The 13078-nt window shown below is 39.2% G+C and overlaps 1 protein-coding gene across 9 annotated transcripts in view; it reads right to left on the reverse strand.

Annotated features, from left to right (window-relative positions):
* Positions 1-13078, reverse strand: part of Large1 (LARGE xylosyl- and glucuronyltransferase 1) — a 439219-nt gene that overhangs the window by 321320 nt on the left and 104821 nt on the right. The window lies entirely within an intron of this gene.

Raw genomic sequence — 13078 nt, forward strand, 5'->3', positions numbered from 1 at the left:
ATCTGAGGTCAAAGTCCCAATGCCCATGGAAAAGCCTGGGCTTTGACGATATGTGTCAGGAGCCCCAACATTATGAGGATAGAGACAGACTGTTCCTGAGATCCTAGTGACCTCACTTTCAGCCTCGGTGAAACAGGAAGTTCACATTCAGGGAGAGACTCTGTCTCAAAAGAATGAAGTGCAAAGTAACAGAAAACACCCAGCATCCTCCTCAGGCCTTGTACCCACATATACTCTGTGCATACATCACACACCCACAAGCCCACAAAGACCAGAATAGTGATGGTCACTGCCACTTTCAGTGTCCCTTCAGTCCTATCCCAGACACAGGGAAGCCCTTCTCCCTGGCTACAGCCTACTCAAGGGTTTCTGTTTACATTATTTTGTCTTAATATAAGTCCTCTGCCTCAAATGAGGCAAACCCAACCCCTGCTCTTTTTTTCAATTCAGAATCTTGTTTTATCTAAATGTATTGTTCATGCTACAATACAACCCTTCAGAGTCAATCAAATACATAATGTCAATAATTTCCTCAACATTTAAAGACTCTCAGCCACAGTTCTAAACCTCTATAAGGAGGCTTCATTATCCAAAAGATCACAGCACAGTAATTATGGCATTAAATCCCATTTTATGCAAATACAAAGAAAATCAAACAAAATATTATTAAATTCCCAAAAGTCAGTGACAACATTATTGAGTATGTATATTTCTCAACTTCATAAATTTCTTTCTCAACACTGGGGAGTTGCTCCCACCCCCAGTTTTTCGAGACAGGATTTCTCTGTGTTGCCCTATTCTTAGGACTCTGTCCTTTCATTACTTTCTTGTCACAAACATAACAATGGAGGGGGGTAAGAGTCACTTGCTTTCGTGAAAATGAACCAAAAAATAAAGAAATCTATAAAGAAGGAATTGGCAACCGTGGCTTTCTTCTTTCCTTTTTATGTATGAAAATGTATTTCATTTTCCAGTTTTCTACAAGGCATGTCCTTCTGTGCTACAGCATGAGGAAAGTTTACTAGTGCTAAGGCAAAATCAGGGCTCCTTTATTTTAAGACTGTGGACCTAAAGAAGATAAGTTTGTGTTTGATGAGATACTCACTCCCTACTCAGATCAGAACATATCTATGTGATGTCTATGCATATAACTGATGAATAATTTGAAAATGTTGATGAAGACTTAGCTGTCTTTTCCCAAATGCTAGACCTCAAAATGCTAGTAGTATTTGGTCCCTGATCTATCTAATCTCAGGTTCTTGGCTACCAGAGCAGTGCTGGGGATGGGTTCCCTATCATAAAGTCGTCCTTCAATCCAGTCAGACACTGATTGGTTACTCTCACAGCTTTGTGCAACTATTGCACTATGTAGACACGTCATCTATTTAGCTCAAAGTATTTGTAGTTGCACTGGTGTTTACCTTTCCCCTTTGGTATTGTGTAGAATACTACACAGCACCATGAACACTAGTCAACAGGGGTGAAAGCACTAGGTAAGCACCAACTCAACTTCTTGTTCATTGAGTTATGTAGGTATTGGCTTCAGCAATAGGGCCTTGCCATCAGTTTATGGACAGTAACCAATGGCCTTGGCTATTTGAGGGTTCCCATGAGGTCCCTTTGGCCAACAACTCAGTTTGATATAATTCATTCCTAGAACTGCAAACATCATTTGGGTATGAGAGATGTCTCCTCCTCCCCTGTAATTTGTCAATCCCATTTAGATATCCTTCATACATGTAGATTTTATGAAGCTTCTACTGTGTTAGGTTTCTTTCTTTTTAGATGGAAAACATAATTCTTTATTGATCCTTGGGAATTTCACATCATGTACCCCAGTTCCACTCACCTCCCAGTCCTTCTATATCCTCCTCTTACCCCTGCAGCATCCACCCGCCCCCCCCAAAAAAAATCAAGTAAAAACAGAACAAAAAATCACCTCACTCCTCTGTCTTTCCAACACCACTGCATTCATCCTACTGACATTGGGTGCTGTGGGGTATCACACAGTATTATAGCCTTTTGTCCCATCATCCCCACCCACAAAATGTTCACTGCAATGAGCCATTGGTCTGGTTCAAGGTCTCTGACATAACATCAGCACTGGACCTTCATTGAAGCTTCCTTTGGATACCCTGCCTGTATTAGGTTTCTACACAACCCCTAAAATGGCCCTTAATTTAAGCGATTCCTCCCTATGTATTTTCTCTCCACTCCTTTCTTACTTCCATCTCCTGGTTTAAAAGACTAGAAGGGAGGGATCTCCCTAGGAAGGGGAAATAGATTACATAGCTATGGATGGACTAGTGTAGGTAACTGAAACAGGACTAAATGAAGTTTTTGAAGGACAATTTCAAGGAAAAAAGAAATAAAACCTCACCTTACCTGAAACATTTTGCAAGGCTGATTAAGTGATAAGAATGTCAATGACTGTGGAGAGGTTCAGATGTTGCATGTCCAGAGCCTAATGACAATTATCTGGGCTATCCCTATTGCTGTAACCTATCTACCTGATATTTCTATCAATGCACTAAAAGTGCCTTGACTTATTACTTGCCTTTTTTTATTAATAAAAGTGTGTGCATGCTGAAAATGGGATTTAGAGTTTGTAGGAGCCAGCCATGATAAGCTAAATAGAAACAGACCACACAAAGGAAGTTCTTTCCTTCCTAACATTATCACCTGCCAGAGTAAGTTTAATGGAGGTCTGAGTCTTAGTAGTTTACCCTGAAGCAATACCCGGTTGCAGGAAGGACCAAAAACTAAGAATACCTGAGCACCACCCAAGAACAGACCATCCAAAGGAAAGGATCACCTGCCAGCACAGTCATCAGGACACTCCTAGACAAATGTCAGTCAATCAGAGGTCCTGAACCTTAGAAACCCCTCACCCCTACCTTTACAACTATAAAAAACCAACTCTAACTGAGCTTGGGGCTCTCTGTTTATCCCAATACTTTGGACATGTGGAGAGATCAAGTTTGCAAACTTGCATAAAACAAAGGCTCTTTGCTTTTTTACATATGGAACTCAGTCCTTGTTGACTTGGAGATATGGGCATAACTTGAGTTAACCGAAGCTGTGTTTCAGTGACTCTAGAATAAACCCTCTTTTATCCCCTCTGAAGAGAGAACTGTGTTTTTATGTGGATGAGTTTTATAAAACAGAAAGTGTGTGTGTGTGTGCATGTGTGTGTGTGATATAGAGACTGGAGGAAGAGACTATCTGGGCTCAAGTTCTCTGCTTTTTCCTGGCTGTGTGATTATATCAGTCAGTCACCATCTCTAGGTTTTGATGTCTTCCTGTATAAAATAAGACAATAACTATATATACTCCTAACAAAGATTCTGTGAATTTAATAAGTTAATATATATTTATGACAATATATTCTCTTCAGGTTGACAAAGGTATTCATTTACATTCATGTACAAGAATGAATTATTTACCATTCACTGAGATTCACTAAGATTCACTGTGATGACTAGAAGGTTAAAGGGCATGGATCCAGAAAGACCAGAAGAGATGGAAGAAAGAGCCATGGACTTTTATCAGATCTAGCTAGTTGTAGTTTATTTTTTCACCGTCTTAACAGAATCAAAACAATGTAATAAACTATTTTTAAGTTCATTCTATCCATTTTTGTTTTGTTTATAAATTGTCCTCTCATTACTCTTCTTTAAAAAATAAAGAATTAGTAAAGATACATGGGGAACTAACTTCACACATACCCCATATCCCAGTGTTTTAAATGGGGGAATGACAAGATTACCTATGTGCTACTGTAAAAATTAAGAGTTAAACCAAATACCGGGTACAATACTCAAAGCAATTCTGGACATACATGGTTCCCTGCTGTTATCATTTTACTCACTTGTGAAAGTAATGTCTTTTGTTGCTCAGATTACCTGAGGAGAATCCCAAGAGGAAACCCCTAATATTTAATTAACTTTGGAAATAATAAATGACTTAGTAGAAGGGATGATTAATGGATCCTCCAGACACAGGAGTCAGGCCAATATTCTCAAATAAGTCAACAACAAAAGGCATTTTGACCTTACATTAAAGCCAAATCTGAAGGAACTAATCTGGTTTCTGTATCTCCCAATCATACACACTTACACATACTGCAAAGTCAGTGCCTCAGGACTGCAAGCTATGCTCCAGGGAAGACTCAGGTCCCATTAGCCTATGTGGGGAGAGGAGTGGATTTCTTAGCAACCAGTGAATATTCCTGACCTCTCACAGAAGTTGCCTTCTTCTCATTAGCACCTGTTTGTGAATGAAAGCAATTGCCATTTGCCTTGAGCATGGTTAGAATCCAACTGAATAGAAGAGCTATCCTGAAGCCAAATAAAAGGACTATTTTAAGTTAATCCTGGAAAACTACTATAAGATAGGATCTCTGTACTATCTTTTACTTAAATGGACATGAGGCATCTCCTGCTCTGTTCCCTTTGTGGGAACAATCTCTTTGGACTATCTACTTCTCTATAGAACAAGAGGAACTCTTAGCAAATTAACCTTGGCATCTAGAATTTCCTAAATATAATCAAAGTTCAGTAATCTAACCAACTGTCTAGCAAAGTTAAGTGAAAGGACAGGTAAAAAGCTAGACTGGTGGACAATTGGAAAATAGAAAAATGAGTATATAGGAAGGTGGGTGTTAAGTTGGGGTCAGGACCACTCCCACAGGGTATTTAAGTGGTTTCCTAGCAGAGATAAACGTGCTTTTTTGGTCTGCATGGTCTCCCTGCTGTCCTGTCTCTACGCCATGAGCTTGGCCACCCAAGAGCATCATTCTTAATAAAATGATGGGCATTTAGATTTGGTTTGATTCGACCTGATTGGATTTCTTGCTCTGGCGGAGCTGCTCTATTCTCATCAAATGGAGTATTCCACCGAGGGGCCTTAAATACCCTGTGTGAGTGGTCCTAACTCGCCCCCAGAGAGGGGTCAGGGTCTGGAATGCTGGAATTCGGAGTCCAGAGCAAAGCAACTCCCAGGCCAGGGGCTAGGGCTATGCTCCCGACTTAACAGTGGGTATACAGATGGACAACTGAAAAGATGAGAAGATGGAAGGATGAGTGAGTAAGTAGATAGATGACTGTATTTGGAGACAGAATGGATAAAAGGTAGACTGATGGATGGGTGACTGGATAGATAGGAAAATGAATCAGCAGACAGATGGACAGCTGAAATAATATGAAGATGAGTAAATGGATGGAATGATGGATGACTGAACAGAAGGGAAGACGGCAAGATAAGTGGGTTCACAGAAGAAAAAAATGAATGAATGTGAAAAGGATAAGATATGATTTAGGGATGAATAGATAGACAGACAGATGGGAGAGAGAGAGATAAGCAGACCTATGGAGAAATGGAAGGATATGAAGATGGATCAGTGAGAATGTAGATAAATTCACAACTTAGTAACTGAAAAGATGGGTGGGGATGTGGGTAGACAGAAAACACTAAACAAATGGGAAAATGACAAGTAAGTAGACAGACAGTTGGATGGATCAAAAGCTGGGTGTCTAAACAGATACATTAATGGATGGAAAATGGGTAGCAAAGCAGGTGGACAGATTGGCAGCTAAACAGATGGGAACTTGGGTGGATAAATAAGCACACAGGTAGACAGCTGGATGAATGGGAAGTTGGATGGGTGAGTTGGTAAACAGATAGCTATGTAGATGGAAAGATAGTGAGAGAGTTTTACAACCTGATGAAAACTAAAAATAAGAATGCCAGGCAAAAGAAATATCTACTGATGCCTTAAAGCTACTTCTACAAATCCAAGTAGGCAACATAAATTCATCCTGCTTAACAATATTGCTATATCACAGAAGTACAGAACTTCATTCTTCTGAACATTCTAGGAAATCTGCTGTCTTCACCTTACATCTTCTCTTCCAAATTAGTATTCTTATTAGTCTAGGTTCCATATCATCATATATTTGGAAGTGTCTTTCAGTTACATCTGGTGGTGTAACATGGATTGTGCAGCAAATTCTCTAAAGAGTTTTAACTGCTTTACCAGTGTAATGCACATTGTTGAGATTCACTAAATGTTAATGGAATTCAAAAGTCTGCAAAGTGCTAAGACTGATTGTTTAACAAAGTAAACAGCTAAAAGTAGAGGGAAGATGTCAGGAGTTTCAAGACCAACCTCAGGCTTGTTAATCACTGAAAAAAAAAATCTAAGATACACAGTCATGGCAATGACTAAATGACAAAATGACGAGTGGTATCTGCAAAGGGAAACAATGTAAGGTTAGGTTAAGAAGAAAAAAAGGAAAAGGGGTTTAGCCAAGATCCCTCCCTAGCAGAGTCACACAAGATGCACTGAATTCCTTCAGAAGTCAATGATGGTACATGTGAAGGCATGTGTATCACTGACACTCATGGGTAGACAGAGGACTGGACAGGTAGGTCTCCTTTACCTGACAAATGGCAAATTTGCAAACTCTGGAAGTGAACAGCATAGGCACAATAAGCCAGTCATATAAGCTGGGAGAACAGTTCAAATTTCCAGAAGATGGTTTCAATCTTGTTCACACCTCTTCCTGAAGACAGAAGTTAGGACACTATGCTGTGTCTCTGGTCCAATGGGATTTAGGGCAGAACATTCCTGTTGGTATTCTTTTGCCATTCCAATAATGTTGTCTTAGCTCACAGCATCTTTAGGTTTCTCTGTGTGAACTGCCTTGGATGCTTATCTATCCATATGTGGTAAATCTCCCAACTTCTGAAGGCAGACCCTATATCTACAAACAAATTATATAATCTATAAGCATCTTTGGTTCAACCTATGAATTAATAATAAAATAATGAATCACATTTTTCCACATTAGTCTCCAGGCTCAGAGGGTAAGGACTATATACCCTGTCATTTCACAAATGTGCATTTGTCATCTCCTGAATACCAGATGATATGTTGGTCTCTTGCTTATGTTGGTCAGTTTTCTGTTACTTTAATTAAAATACTTGATATAATGTAAAGCAGAGAGAGGGTTTATTTTGGTTTACAGCTATGGTGCTTTCGGTATATAATCAATTGAATTCACTGCTTTGGGTCTACAGTAGGGCAACATGTCATCATGGAAACCATGTCACAGAAGAAGCTACTTACCTCATGAAGTCCTCAAAACAAATGAGAAAGGGGCCAGAGTCCCAAAAGTCCCCTTCAAGGGCAAACTCCCTATAAGCCAACTTATTCCCACTAGGACCCATCGCCTGAAGTCTCCATTATCTCTCAGTCATGGGCTAAATGTCACTTGCCACATGGACCTCTGATTGTCATTTATCGAGACCATAGCACTTGAGATACAAATAAGAAAAGTATAACTAGCAGATCTCAGGGCCTAGTTCACCGCTGCTTTGTATAGCAAAAACTTTACAAGCAAGCACACACACACACACACACACCAAGTAACACCTCCCATGAAGCAAGACACATATCTGAATATTTGAGAAAGCTACCTTTATTTTCACCAGGGTGTAAGACTGAATATTTATGTTTAAATTTTTCAAATCTCAGTTTAATGGACTGACTCGGAGAGTTAAGTCTCTGCTGTACAAACACAAGGACTTGAATTTGTATTCCAAGCACCATGTAAAAGACAGGCACAGCAGCATATATCTGTACTCTCGTACTGGTTGGAGGACAGAGATAGGTAGATCTCATGGATTTTCTAGCCATCAAGTCTAATTGAATCAGGAAGCTCTGGTTCAAGGAGAGACCGCATCTCAAAAAAATAAGGTAGAAAATAATGGAGAAAGATTCTTATGGGCAGTCTCTGAACTGAAGTATATGCACACACACACAAACAAACATACGTGCACACACAATTTTTAAAAGTAATTAAACTAACCCCATTGTTCTACACATCACTTGGGTTTCATTTCTCCAGACACAGAATCCAATCAAATTCAGAATATTCTCTTCCACCTGTACACTTTCCTCAGCTGATTTCATCAGGTTCATGATCATTGGTATCATTTAAATGTTGGCTACCCCACAATCTATATCTCCCAGCCTCACCTTGCTCCAAGCCACTAGCTTATGTACAGCTTCCCAACCCAATACATGTATTTGGACATGTCTAAAAACCACCAAAAACTCAATAAGAGTCAAACTAAACTCCTAATGTCTTTTTGCAAGCTATTTACTCAGAGAAGGACATAAGAAGAACATTAGCAATCTTTCACATTAGCATTAATGGGATACTGATGACCCCCAAACACCACACACATACCTACTTCTAGCATCCCAAATAACAAACCTCCTTTTTGACTCCTTTCTCATTAGTCTCCACATTCCAATATCAAGAAACCCAGCTGAATTTACCTGAAAACATGCTGGTGCTCAGATGATTTCCCATTGTTTTCATTCACTCATTCAATCATTTTGCCACTGTGCTTGTGATCCAAAGCACCAACATATCCTGTCTGAGTTACTATCTCTCATCTTTGATTCCTAATGTAAGTCACATATTCTACAAAGCCTTTTCAAATTAATAACCAAAAAGATTGTTTTAAAAAGCAGGCAACATTCCTCTCCTCTGCTTGTCCTCCACACAGCATCCAACGGCTCTCCCAAGTCATTTAAAGTAGAAACCTCATTCAGAATTTTCTCTTCCCTAGGTTCTTAGCAGCATGACTATGTGGGGGATGTACATTCTGTTCTGTAGGAGTAGATGAAACCCAGTGACCACATCCTTTCCTACAGCTCTGTAATCAAACAAATGTACCTTGTTGAGGTTTCTTTCCAGTATTTGGACAAAGGCACCTTAGAGTTGGATGCAACAATGTCGCTTTTTATCCACTCACCTTCAACCTGACAGGACACACCCTACTCACACAGTCACCACCTTTGGGTCTCAAGTGTCTCCTTATTTTAATAACAATCCAAGTGCTGTCTGACTTACTGCTTCAACAAGCCAGAAGACAAGTAATTATGTATGAATAAATAAAAAGACAGGAATTGAAAAAAAAATAACAATCCACCATTTTGCCTGATGATACAGACTGTAACCCCAGCTTAGGCAGGAGGATCAGATCGTCAAGATCTTCCTGGATGGTAGAGCAGGTTCAAGGCTAGCAAGAGAAATTTAGCAAGACTCCATCTCAGAATAAAAAGCAAAACAATTGGTTTGGAGATATAGCTTTGTGGTAAAGAGCTTGCCTCGCATGTAAAAGCACCTGGATTCAATCCCTAGCACTGGAAGAAAAAAACCAAAAGTCCAATATTGTGCATAGCATAATGCAATCCCTGCACTTCCAAATTTTTTTCACTGTCAATGTCAACCTCAGTTCCTATCTATCTCCCTTCTCTGTGATGTTTTGTTATTTTAAAAATAAATTAATGTGAAATTCCCAGAAAATAAACTCTTTAAAATAGCACAGAGATATATAGTATAGTCACAGATATATAGTGTATGTACCACAGAGATGTATAGTATACTCACAGTACTGGAAGGCCACAACCATTCAATTCCAAATTTTTCTACTGCCCCAAAATAAAACCTCAAATTTGATGTTATCCATTGTCTTTCACACACACCCAGGCTTCAGTAAAGACAAATCAGCTTCTGTAGATTCACTTACTCTATATTTTACAAATGAGATCAGACAATACACAGTCTTTTGTGTCTGTCTTCTGTCACAGTCCCTTCCTAGAATTTAGATTATGACAATAGTCCGTCTTCATTCACCCATGGAAATCCACTGTCTAAGAATAATGCTAACCAAAATGAACACTGGTTCTGTGGATGGGTGGTGTAGGACAATTCTGTATTCTGTCAATTATGTTTTAAATAAATGCTGTTTGGCCAGTAGCCAGGCAGGAAATATTGGCTGGACAACCAGACAGGAAGTAGAGGCAGGGCAAGGAGAACAAGAGTATTCTGGGAAGAAGGAACCTCTCTCTGCAGTCCTGTCCAGACACCGAAGAAGTAGGATGTGACCTGCCCCGCTGAAAAAGTTACCGAGCTATGTGGCTAACATAGATAAGAGTAATGGGTTAATATAAGTTATAAGAGTTAATAAGAAGCCTGCACTAATGGGCCAATCAGTTTATAACTAATGTAGATTTCTATTGTGATTCTTTGGGGATTTACTGGCTGTGGAAACTGGACAGGACAGAAATCCCAACAAGCAGGCCCTCCATGTGACAGGTGGTGTATAAGTGGGCACACAAGAGAATAAACAGGTGGATGAATGCTTGAACAGAAGAATGAGTAGAATGAATGATGATTGTTGTATGAATTGATGAATGTATACAGGCAATACATTACTCAGAAGGAAACAAGAAAAATGAGAGCCCAAAAAGCACTTATATAAGGTCCACTTGGGGAGTTGAGATAACCAGACAGAAAAACCAAAAGCAGAAGTGCCTAAGGTAAGCTGTACTATAGAACCATGCTAGTCCAGTGTCACTGGACAGTTGGCCTACAGAATAGACTGCATTTTACAAGTCAACCTGCATATTTCAAAAGCTACACTTGCAGAAGCTTCAACAGCAACACTTCTTCAAACAGTCACCTATAGGAAGAAGACAAATACCTCTTTGAACACATTCCAGGAATATGACTGGAATATTATAACAAAATTGCCTGTAGTGAAACATCTCCCAACTATATATACACTCTTCAAAAACAGCTTGTCCCATTTTCAACATATCCCACCCAATGTGTCATAAATTGCAAAAAAACTCACAGCATCACTTCCAAGTCCACAGTGCATGAACTTGCTCACCTTTGATTTAGTTTTAAAGAATGCATAATGCAATGTGGCTACCATTATGACAGAGAACTGTTTCACTATCCTAAAAATCCTCTATCAGTTAATTCATCTTTTTCTCTTCTTTAACCTCTGACAATCAGTATCTTTTTTATTGTAGCCACATTTACCTTTTCCAGGGTATCAGTTAAAATGCAATTTTCAGCAGTTGAGTTTGGCATCTGTCACTTGGTAATAGATCAGGATGTCCCTTCCCTGTATTACATAGCCTGACTGATTATTTACTTCTTCTATTATCTGCATGTGTCAGGCTATATGTGCACATATCCTCTGAAGGACATCTTGGCTCTTCCCAAGTGTGGAATCTGATGAGGTTCATCCACTAAAGTAACGAGAAGATGGTCAGTTATGGGAGGCTAGGATGAAAAGAATTGGGCAATGTAGGGCAGAGAAAACGAAGCAAGTGAAAGGAGACGAATGTATTTCAAGAGATTTACAGTAAAGCACAAGAATGACTGATGATACACCACTGTATTATTAAAAGGATTTCAACAGAATGAATGTTATTTATTCTCACCATAAATATTGATAACAATGTACAGCAATATATTTGTTAAGGAATTGCACTGAAGCAACCTATAATACATATATACCTCAAAACATGCTAATGGAGACACATGACTTAGCTGTCAATCTAAAAACTAATTTATTTTCTAAAACACATGAAAATTAAAGAAAAAATGAAATCCCAAGATAAGTGACTCAGTTCCATTGATAACATTTCACTCAATAGTCTCATAAAGGAAACAGTCTTCACCAGAGAAGAATAGACACACCAATTATCCAATACCAAAAATTAGCCCTAATACATACACAGAATATTATATGCACTGAACAGGTTGTATTTTCAAATATACATATGCATGTAGTAATAATTAGTGTAAAAGGAGCCCAAAATTTTTGAAAGAGTGCAAGGAGAGGTATATAGAAGAAAGTAAAAAATATTTAAAAAGTAATGAAAATTAGTTTCACAATGGTATGGCTACTGTACAACAAAAGACCCCTCACTCTAAATGAAATTTGCACTGGGAAAAGAGATCAAAATCCAACACAGTTTGCAACAGAATCATAATGCTTTCCAATGTGTGTATGTTACTGACTCCTCCCCAGTTCTATATGCAGTTCTTTATGCTAAGCATTGTTGCAAGTGAAGAGACCGGGGCGGGAAGCATTTAACTTGACCAAAGTTACACAGCTAGTATGTGATGGTAATTTACCAGGACATAGTGAATATAAGACAGTGTAATAATACTTTCTGAGCCTCAGATAAGATCTCCCTATGGACTGTGTAGAACCAGATTTTAAGGGCAGAAACTTTCACAAGCAAGCCACAGAGTGGTGGTTCCCCTTTATTCACAATGACATAAGAAGTTCTGTGGACCAGTATGTCTCTCTCTGCCATAGTGTTCCTGAGAGCAAGTGCCTAACTATGCTGTATCCAAAAAGCAACATGGGGTAGAACTACAGGGAACCTGAGACGACATGAACAAGGCTTATATGGTTGCCTTATCTGTCACTGCACCATGAGCTAGCCTCATGCTGATCCAGACATGGTTCCCATGCAAGTGGAACACGGGTAAACTTAAATCCAAAAATTCATGCATACCTATGAGCCATTCTCTTCGTGGAAGGAATCCTCTAGGTTGCTCCCTAAAATCAGTCAAAGGGCTATTATCATACGAGCTGTTGCAAGGTCTGCTTTCATTATGACTGGCTTTCATTATGACCAGTATTACTGTATTTCTTACAAATAATTCGTTAAGGCAATTATCAGTATTAGCACAGTAACCCAAGCATCAGTTCAATCATACACATTAATAAAGTACAATTTAGCAGAGCAAGTGAAGACATGCATGGACAAGGCTCCCTTGTGGGGACTCATGGCTCCAGCTGAGAAGAATCTCTGCCGTGTGATAGCTAAGACGACAGTGGAGTGCACCCATCCCAACAGCTCTGGGGTGACACTTGCCAGGTAATTTAGTTTTAACAAAGCCTGAACCTTGAAGGATTAATAGGTATTTGATGATTAGAAGTTCCTAGGCCTTACATGGAATAAACGGACTACTACATCTTGACAACATGAAAGAATATACATGAATGACACAGGGAAAGAACCAAGGTTTGACAATAGCGGTAGCAAGTAGTGTCGTGTGAAGTTATTTGGGTACTTTCTAGTAGGGGAGGGGGTTCCCATCAGGCTTACATAATGATACCAGAAGCTGCTTTGATCTTTACAAAACCACAGCAATGAAAGAATGATGGTTGAGAAAACAAA

This window comes from Myodes glareolus, chromosome 22 (genome assembly GCF_982192425.1).
Source record: "Myodes glareolus chromosome 22, mMyoGla1.1, whole genome shotgun sequence".
Taxonomy (NCBI): Eukaryota; Metazoa; Chordata; class Mammalia; order Rodentia; family Cricetidae; genus Myodes; species Myodes glareolus.